The following is an 8,552-nucleotide window of genomic DNA, read 5'->3' as shown; positions in this document are numbered from 1 at the left end:
TTCGTCTTTTCTCTTTTTTTTCGACGAGTTCTTTCAAGTTGATCAAAGACGCCTCACATTCGAGCGACTTGATTTGCTGGTGAGTTTTCGTTTTACCGAGTATATTTGAGCTTTAGCTACCGGGCGCATCGCTGTGGCTTCATTCAAATCTATTCAAAAGTTATCAAATTTATTTAGGCTATTTGAGCTTTAGCTACCGGGCGCATCGCTGTGGCTTCATTCAAATCTATTCAAAAGTTATCGAGTTTATCTAGGCTTTGACCTCCGGGTGTATCGCTATCGTCTCGTCTAGATTTATTCACCAATTATTGATATCGACTAGATTTGTAGGTTTTCCTATGCTTTTTGGCCATTATCATAGCTAAAAACATATTAGATCGACTTTTGGTTTTGGAGTAACACTTTTGTTATCTCAAAAACCGGTTTAGATCTATTTTTAACTTCACATCATCTGAGCTACACATTCATAGTTTAGATCTTGTCATACATACACGATCGGCTGTTCAAAAGCCAATTTTGTCGTTTAGTGTATCGGCTGATCCTGCCGATACGCTCGTTTATTACGTGCTTGCATTTAATATCTTTTTGTCATCTATAGTATCGGCAAAGCTTGCCGATACGTCCATCTGAGAGATATTCGGAATCCCAGCCGATACGCTCTCGAATTTGACTTTGTTTTCTCCCTTGTCAATTTCAGGTCAAATTGACTGGCACACTTGGTTGACTTTTCCGTGCTTGGCGAACACTTGCCCTCGGATTCCAGTGTGTTGATTTTTGCGTCAACAGTTTCTTACAAAAAAATATCTAGAAGTTCATAAGAAATTCCCGCCGCATGCTGGATGATTTCTCAAAAGCAACATACCTAGTTGCCTTGCAAGCTAGCATGATACTACTTCCTAATTGCTAGAAACTGGACAGCACCTTCAGATGTCAGCCATTCCAAAAGGTTGAAAGACTAAGATTCACTCTTGTGATGTCATTTCCTAATCCTAAACCACACTTTAGTTATTATTACTAATAGACTCCGGTGCTACTTCTGATACCGACTTATCAAATCGGAACTGCACGATCCAGAGATAATCAAAACAGTCATAACAGCAATCAACCAGATTTAGTAGAGGCAGAGCTAAGAATTCCCTTCCCTCAGTTAGGGCTAGGTAGCTTCAGGTCATTCACCAGGTTCGATTGCAGGTCTTGCAATGATGGTTATCCCTAGACATTGGGGATGCGCAAAGGTAGCAGAAGCAGTGCCCATACCTGTAAATTGGAAGAAAGAAAAAACGTCATCATTTGTGCTCAGTGCAAAACTGTATGTTTGATCTGCAAACTTTAGTACCTGCAGATGATGAACACACAGCCCGCGATCCTCTCCACGTACATCTTGCACTTGGGGCACCTCTGCCACTTGCTCTCCTGTGCAACCTTCCTCAGCATCAGGTCCTCCCAGCCCCGCTCATCTTTCCCGAGGCGTTGGAACTCTGTGCATGTCACACCATCATGCCATGGAACCTTGCACTGGGCACAAAACATCCGGCAGCAGTGTGGGCACTCCACATTTGTTATCACCGCCTCACCATGGCCAGGATCATCAACCAACAGAGCCGAGCACTCCTTGAAGGGGCAGTAGAATTTGAGTTCCCCCAATGATGAGTCACAGAGCGCCGCACCCCACCTCTGGAACAGCTGCAACGGGATCACATCACGGCATGCTTCTGGGTGCAACGTACCATCCTTGCACCCTGGGTCAGGGCAGCCAATAGACAATACATTCTCCTCAACCTTTGCAGCAATGTACTGGCTCACACAACTGACGCAGAAGGTGTGTGCATCCGTCAATGGGAAAGAATTCCCCAATGTGCATTGTCTCCATGCAGATGGAACAGTAGAACTCACTGCTTATCATTGCATCCGCACTGTGAGAGCATTGCCCCAGCTCTTGGGGCATGCCATCGAGTGGTTTTTCCCATTGCGGCTGTCCATGTCTTCGATTGAGATCACGGTGCCATGAGGCACCCTGATTTCAAGCTGCGTCTTTGTCTGGCACAAAGATTCACAAGAAGGCACTGCACACCTAGGCAGCCCGGTGGCCTCTGTGCATTGGCAGAAGCAGGCAATGCAGATGACATGGTCACAATTGTCAGGTTTCCAAGAGGCTTCCAATGATTGGATCACCTGTTTGCAAACTGCACAGACATTCTCACTCTTGAAGTGAGTCGAGAATTGGAGAACCTCCTCAACCTGCAGATCCTCAGCCAGTGCAGAATCATCAGCTGCCATAGCAACCAGGTCCAGCATTGTCGTTGTTGTGTTGCGCTGCTGCTCTCTCGGTTGAACCTGATCAATACCTGGCCACGGTCTCTGTTCTGAGGAAATTCAAGGAGTGAGTAACTTCTCTTGATAAAATGAGAGAAAATATCAGAACAGGCAAACACTACAGGATCCAAAAGAAATGGTAAGTACATGAAAGATGAAAACTAAAGATGCAATATGAAGCAACCCTAACCTGACGGCCTGCTACCAGTACAACTAGCAGTGAGCAGGAAGGCAAAAGAGCAGAAAAAAGGAGCAGGCAGTAAAGTCCTCTCACTCTTATCACCCTATCATCAAACTACTGGTTGAAATCTGTATGCGTGCCCTGACTTGGATGGAGAACGCCTCCCATAAATTGGAAGCCCAGCACGCGGACTCACTGCCACAATGTCCTATCAAAGTCATGGCTTACTGGCTTGAACCGCTAGAGAACGGTAGCCAGAAAGAGAGCGGGCGAGCTCCTTGCAGCATATCATCGAACATTTAGAGTGCGCTGTGTGCGCACACCAAATGGTGACCATAACGCATCCTAAACAAAAGCGACCGCCGGCGAACACCACCCCTACTCGCTGTGATAGTCTATTGAACAAAAAGGGAAAATGCTACATCAACATCACGGCGACGGAAGGATCCCAGCTGCGAATTCTTCAGTACGTACCAGTACTTGCTAACTCCGGTGTGGCCGATAACGGTGGGCTACGGAAGCTTGGAATGCATCGGTGGCGCAGCACACGCGTCCGGCCGCTTGCGCGCAGCGGCGGTCGACACCTGCGGAGCAAGGGTTGGATTGGATCACAGCAGAGAGGGTGCGCTCAAGCGCGCGGGGCGGGGGAGAAGGTCCGCCGTCCACGCGCGGCAGTAGAAATAGGGGAATGTATGTGGGATCGGGGACCGAAGCGGAGCAGTAAAGCAGATCGCCTGTTGCCGAGGTTATCGGGATACAAGGAGTCGCCACCACTTTAATGCAACGTCCTGATCCTTTGGATGCCAAGGTGGGCACCTGCGTCACACGTGACATGAATCGTAAACTCTGTTTTGTACGAAGTGTTCTTTATTTCGACGATATTTTGTACAAAGTTCGTGTGAAATAATATGGGTGACGGTTAAATAAATAGAGAAACGTCATTTGAAGGTTTTACTCAACGGGTTGGAAATTTTACAGATGGTTAACGAGATATATTTTATTTTGGTTCGAATATGAAAAAACATTATTTTCAATCAAAATTTTCAAGTCTCTTTTTAGGTAAAGTATATTGGTGTCGTCTTATAAATAATAAGGCAATGCATGTCATGTAATCTTAAGAAGATTTAGTAGGCAATCTCTACAAGGTTATCTTTTAGGACTTACTAGTGTCCGGACGTTCGATGGTAACTTTCCCATTGGACGCTCCATCGGTCCAACGCAACATCAAATAATAACGTCCGCAATAGAACGAAAACATTTGCAACATAGAAAACCACCGTTTGCGACATAAAAAAATATTGAAAAAAGCTGTTAGTCATCTGTTGATGACGAGAAAAAACCCGCCGCAACATCTGTTTCATGTTGCATAGCATATTCAAATCTCGCATTGAAGACGCAACACCCAGATAAAACACTTGCAACATCCAGATAAAACACTTGCAACAAATACAATAACACAACATCTAGATATACTTTTGCAACATCTACATGAAGCAGAATCAACATTCCAGAAGTCTTTACTGTAACATCATAACATCATAAGATACCTATTACAACATGATCATCCGGTGCTTGCCACAGCCTTCGCTCCTCTGACACCCTAGGTAATTAAAATGCTAAGCAGAGAAATTAAATATAGGATCATGCATCATTAACTAAGAAGAATTGAAATAGATGCATGTATGTGTGTATGTGCCCATGTATATGTATTTTGGCAATCAATCCTTAAACTCACAATCCAATAAAAATATATATATGAAATTGAATATGCATGTCACTCTTGTCTAGAGAGAAAAAAAATTCACACATGAAATGACAAGTTGTTTGAATCATGGTTTTCAAAGAGCCAAATTATCTTTTAAATAGACTTTGAAAATAATTTTCAAACCGTTGCTCAAATAAACTTTTGGCTAAAACGAAAGTTGTAGGGAATTAAATTTGGAACAACTTTTATATTTGGAGATTTTCGAATTCCTTGGTGAAATTTCGAGAAAATTTGAATTTGACCCGGTCAAATTTTTTCCTTCTTCTTTTCTTCTTTTTTCTTTTTCCCTCCCCTACCCTGTTTCCAGCCGAAGCCGGGCCCTGGCCGCCGCGCCCCGCCCCAGGACACCGCCCCGCTCGCCCAACCCTGCACTTTCGCCCACCGCACGCGACGACGACGCCCTGCGCACCGCCCCTCGTCGCCGCTGCATGCTCGCCAGCCGCAACGCAGTCGTCGTCCTCTACGCGCGCGCACTACGCCGCCCCTGTCCATCGCCGACGACCCCCTTCCCGGCCGTCTCCCACCCCAATAAACCGATCCCAAGGTAGCTCGAGACCTTCACTTGCCTCTCCACCCCTCGATTGCCGCCGTCGAGCCTTTCTCCCGCCGGATTTCGGCCGGCCAAGGCCGCTCCCCTGCTCAACTCTGGCCAAGGGCCGTTTTGCGAGTCCCCAATTCTTTCTAGGGGGTTTCCTCAATATCCAGAGACCCCGTTGCAATTTTAAATCTTATTTGCTATGCTTTTACAGTGAACATGTAAATTCAATTAAAAATTGTAGAAACATCATAAAATGGCAAATGCAGACTTTTTGGAATCCTTAGCAAAATCTCTACCCTCTGGAACCATAATATGACAAGTGTTAGTTAGAAATTTTTTCTGTAGAAATGGGATTGTGCCTAATAGTGTTTAAAGGCTAGTTGTGCTCGTATTTTTCATAACTGATGTTTGGAGCCATTTCATGCTATGAAATTTTTATAGTAGTATATAAGTGTGATTATAGTGTTGGGGTAAAAATTTCAGATCCATTACTGTTCCCTAGAATTAGTTCTTGATAAATCTTATTTTAGGCAAGGAAGTGGTACATATATTTGTGCAGCATGTTATAATGTATGTATGCTTGTAAAATTTTTACAGTATGATACCTACCATTAAGATAGCTATGTGTAAAATTTGGAAGGGTAATGGACATACTTAACTCTAGGTTTGAGTAGATCCTGGTTTATTCTTGAGCTTGGTAGATTTATTTATTATGGTTGTTATATTATGTTTCTGGAGCTGAAATTTTTATAGTAGGCTTAGTTAGTCTCCATGAAGCTATACAAAAATGTGGAATCTTTTCAAACATACCTATCTGACCTAACAAATTTATGCCAAGAAGAATAGTGATAAATAGGGAAAAATAGATTATCTGCTGGAAAAAATCTAATTTTTTTGGAGCCCTTAGTTGAATATCTAATCATGCCTATAAATTTTGAGCTTCTGGAACTCGGTAGTTTACTTTGTATGAATTTATATTTACACATGCTTTAGAAAGGAATCTTATTTTTCATGCTTGCTGTGTAGCTCCATTAATTATGGAAAATTTACCACAAGCTCACCTTAAGAAATCTAATCTTCAGTTAAAAGATCATTACTAGCATTTATATTGTCTAGCTTGGGGAATTATTTTTGGGTTAATAGGAATAACTATTTCAATGAATTTTCCTGGTTTACTTGGTGCATAAATTGGCCTGACAATTTTACAATAAACTCTTTACTCAGAAATACACATCACCTAAAAATCTCAGAGAAGATGTTTCAAATAAAATAAGGAGTCTGATGTGGTCATGTGGATGCTGCATCCTATATGCAGTACCCACCATCCCCATAAAAATGCTATCATCAGAGCAAATATTAACAGGCTGTAAGCAAGCTGAATGCTGAGGTGGCAAAGAGAGAAGAGAGAGAGATAGGGTTATTTAACTATTTGCCATTCTTACGGATTGTACCTGCTCGTCGTTTGCCATCCTTAGAATGGAACCTAATTTTTTGCCACTATCCTCTACTCGAAGATAACATTTTACCAATTCGGAGATTTTTTCGGTACACTTCCTATACAAATTGCACCCCCGAAGGGGACCTTTCCAGTATAGCGTCGCGTCGGTCACTGTCGCTGGAAGGCTCCCAAGGTGAAGGTCTCCCCTTGGGAGCCTTCCAGTGGCTTTTTCCATCTAGCTTTGGAAAAGTGTCCACAGTCTGTGCCTTCTTGTCCGATAATGCTCAAGTCTTTTACTGCTCTTGCCAGGGAATGTAGGGTTCTCGGTTAACGAGGTCGGTTAATAGCTGTTATCCTGGGGGGATGATTGCGGATAGGTTCTTATGGCACCGAGCTCTACGTCATCCAGAGGAAGAGAAATCCAATGATCGGTTTCTTGAACAGAAACAACCAATGTTGCATCATCGGGTTCACATACTACTTTAAGTTATTGATTCATGGCCAATCTTTTTGGAAAAACCAATCTGTAAGGCCTCAAATCGTTGATTTATCGACTTTTCTTTATATCCACTGAATGAAATCTATTTTCACAACAGTTAAATGGCCCAAAAAGGGCCTTGTTCTAGCAAGCTCTCTATCGCGAGTTTGGATAGGTCCTAAGGTGAACCTAGAGTTGGAAAATGCTCGGATCACTTAATAAATAGAGCTAGAAGCCCTGTTGGGGGGTTCTAGATCAATCCCTTTTATTTTGTATTTCACCTGCCAATCCTATAATTTTAGAGGTGACCAAAGGCACCACTAAAATAGATGATCCAAGTATCCGACCTAAGGGAGTAATTCCTATTAATAACAACCATCCCTCCGGGATGCCACTTCCATCCCTTCGGGGTGCCTCTCTCATCCCTCATCAGAGGGATGCCTCTCTCCATCCCTTCGGGATGCCCCTTTCAAGACCAAGAACATAGAATCTCTAGTAGAATACTAGAGTTCTATGATTCGGGTTTTGTACTATAAGAGGGAAAGCATAGAACTATCCCCCCCTCCGGGGTGAGGGCTCAGCTCCCTCTGCTATGCTGCCACGAAAAGGTATAGGAAAGTGTTCAATTCTTTTGACTCGGCCTTTCATGGCAGCAGATCGAGCTAGAACCCCGAATGAAATAACTACCTAATAATCCCAAAGCAACTCCCTAGCGAGGGGAGCTAGGAGGGTGGCCCTTTCATAGGCGGAATTGTATTATAAACCTCAGAGCCCCCTTGAGGGGGTTTGGGGGTGGGCGGTAGTTATTCCATTCCGTTAAGTAGTAGGTTGATCAACATCGAAGATCCAAATACACCAACGTGGCGCGCCGGATCGAGCCAGGTCACATTGCCAGCGTGTAAGGTGCATGCGAAATGACCTCCGTGCCCCTACCTTTACCAGTACATGGTGCTCCTCCTTCTATCTTTATGATCCTTACTTTTTTGCGCCACAAGCACACACGGCGGTAGCTTGCCGGAGCTTCGCTGGAACAATGCTGTCGGGCTCCGTTCCTAAAGTTGAGGGCATGGGGATAGAGAGAGGAGGGTGAGGGGATTTTATTCTAGTGACTCCAAGCATGGGAAGCGGAAGTTGACTCCGGGGGCCACGACAGTCATGGCTATGGCAACCCGGAGCTCGTGAGGAGCTCTACTTGAGCACGGAAAGGGAGGGGCATAGACTAGGGCTAGTAGGGGAGGGTGTGTGGGTGCTCACCTCGAAAGGAATTCGACCAAGATGGCCTGGCAGGGGAGATCGATGGACAGACTGTTCCACGAAGAATAGAGGAGGATGAAATTGGAACGAGGAGGGAGATGAGCGGCGGAGCGGGGCGGCTCAGCGAGCTTGAGATGGCAAAGGAGGACTGCTCGAGCTTGCTCGCCTTCAATGGCGAAGCTGTGGTCGAGCGGGAAGCATGCAGTCATTGGTGGCGGCGTTGAGGCGTCGGTAACGTTGAGAGCGCGAGCTACACTGCAGCACACCCGGTGAGGACGACTGCAGCAGCGCAGGTGCGGTAGGAACATAGTGGTGGCAGCACGATGATGGTTGTGGCAGCCTGCGGTCACATCGCGGGGCTGGCGTGTCATGTGTCCGTCGCGTGCGCGAGCATGGGCAGGGGCCCTGTCTTGGGAAGCATTGACATGGTGATGCTGCTGAAAATGTGGGGGCAGCTGCCTACATGTGCCGCCCACGCCCCACAGCTGAGACCAGGCGGCTTGCTTGCACACAAAGCTCGTGGCCCGGGCTAGGTGGCCGGCCAGCCCGCGGCTGGCCTGCTCGCGTGCGCTGGGCGCGGGGAGT

The 8,552-nt window shown here is 45.4% G+C and overlaps 1 pseudogene; it reads right to left on the bottom strand.

Moving 5' to 3' along the window:
* Positions 1-815: 815 nt before the first annotated feature.
* On the bottom strand, positions 816-3,231 carry LOC120660679 (annotated as a pseudogene).
* Positions 3,232-8,552: the final 5,321 nt, after the last annotated feature.

The sequence above is a fragment of the Panicum virgatum genome, chromosome 2N, assembly GCF_016808335.1.
Source record: "Panicum virgatum strain AP13 chromosome 2N, P.virgatum_v5, whole genome shotgun sequence".
NCBI classification, from domain to species: Eukaryota; Viridiplantae; Streptophyta; class Magnoliopsida; order Poales; family Poaceae; genus Panicum; species Panicum virgatum.
Note: the sequence above shows the minus strand (reverse complement) of the source record. Positions and strands in the feature narration are given on the sequence as shown.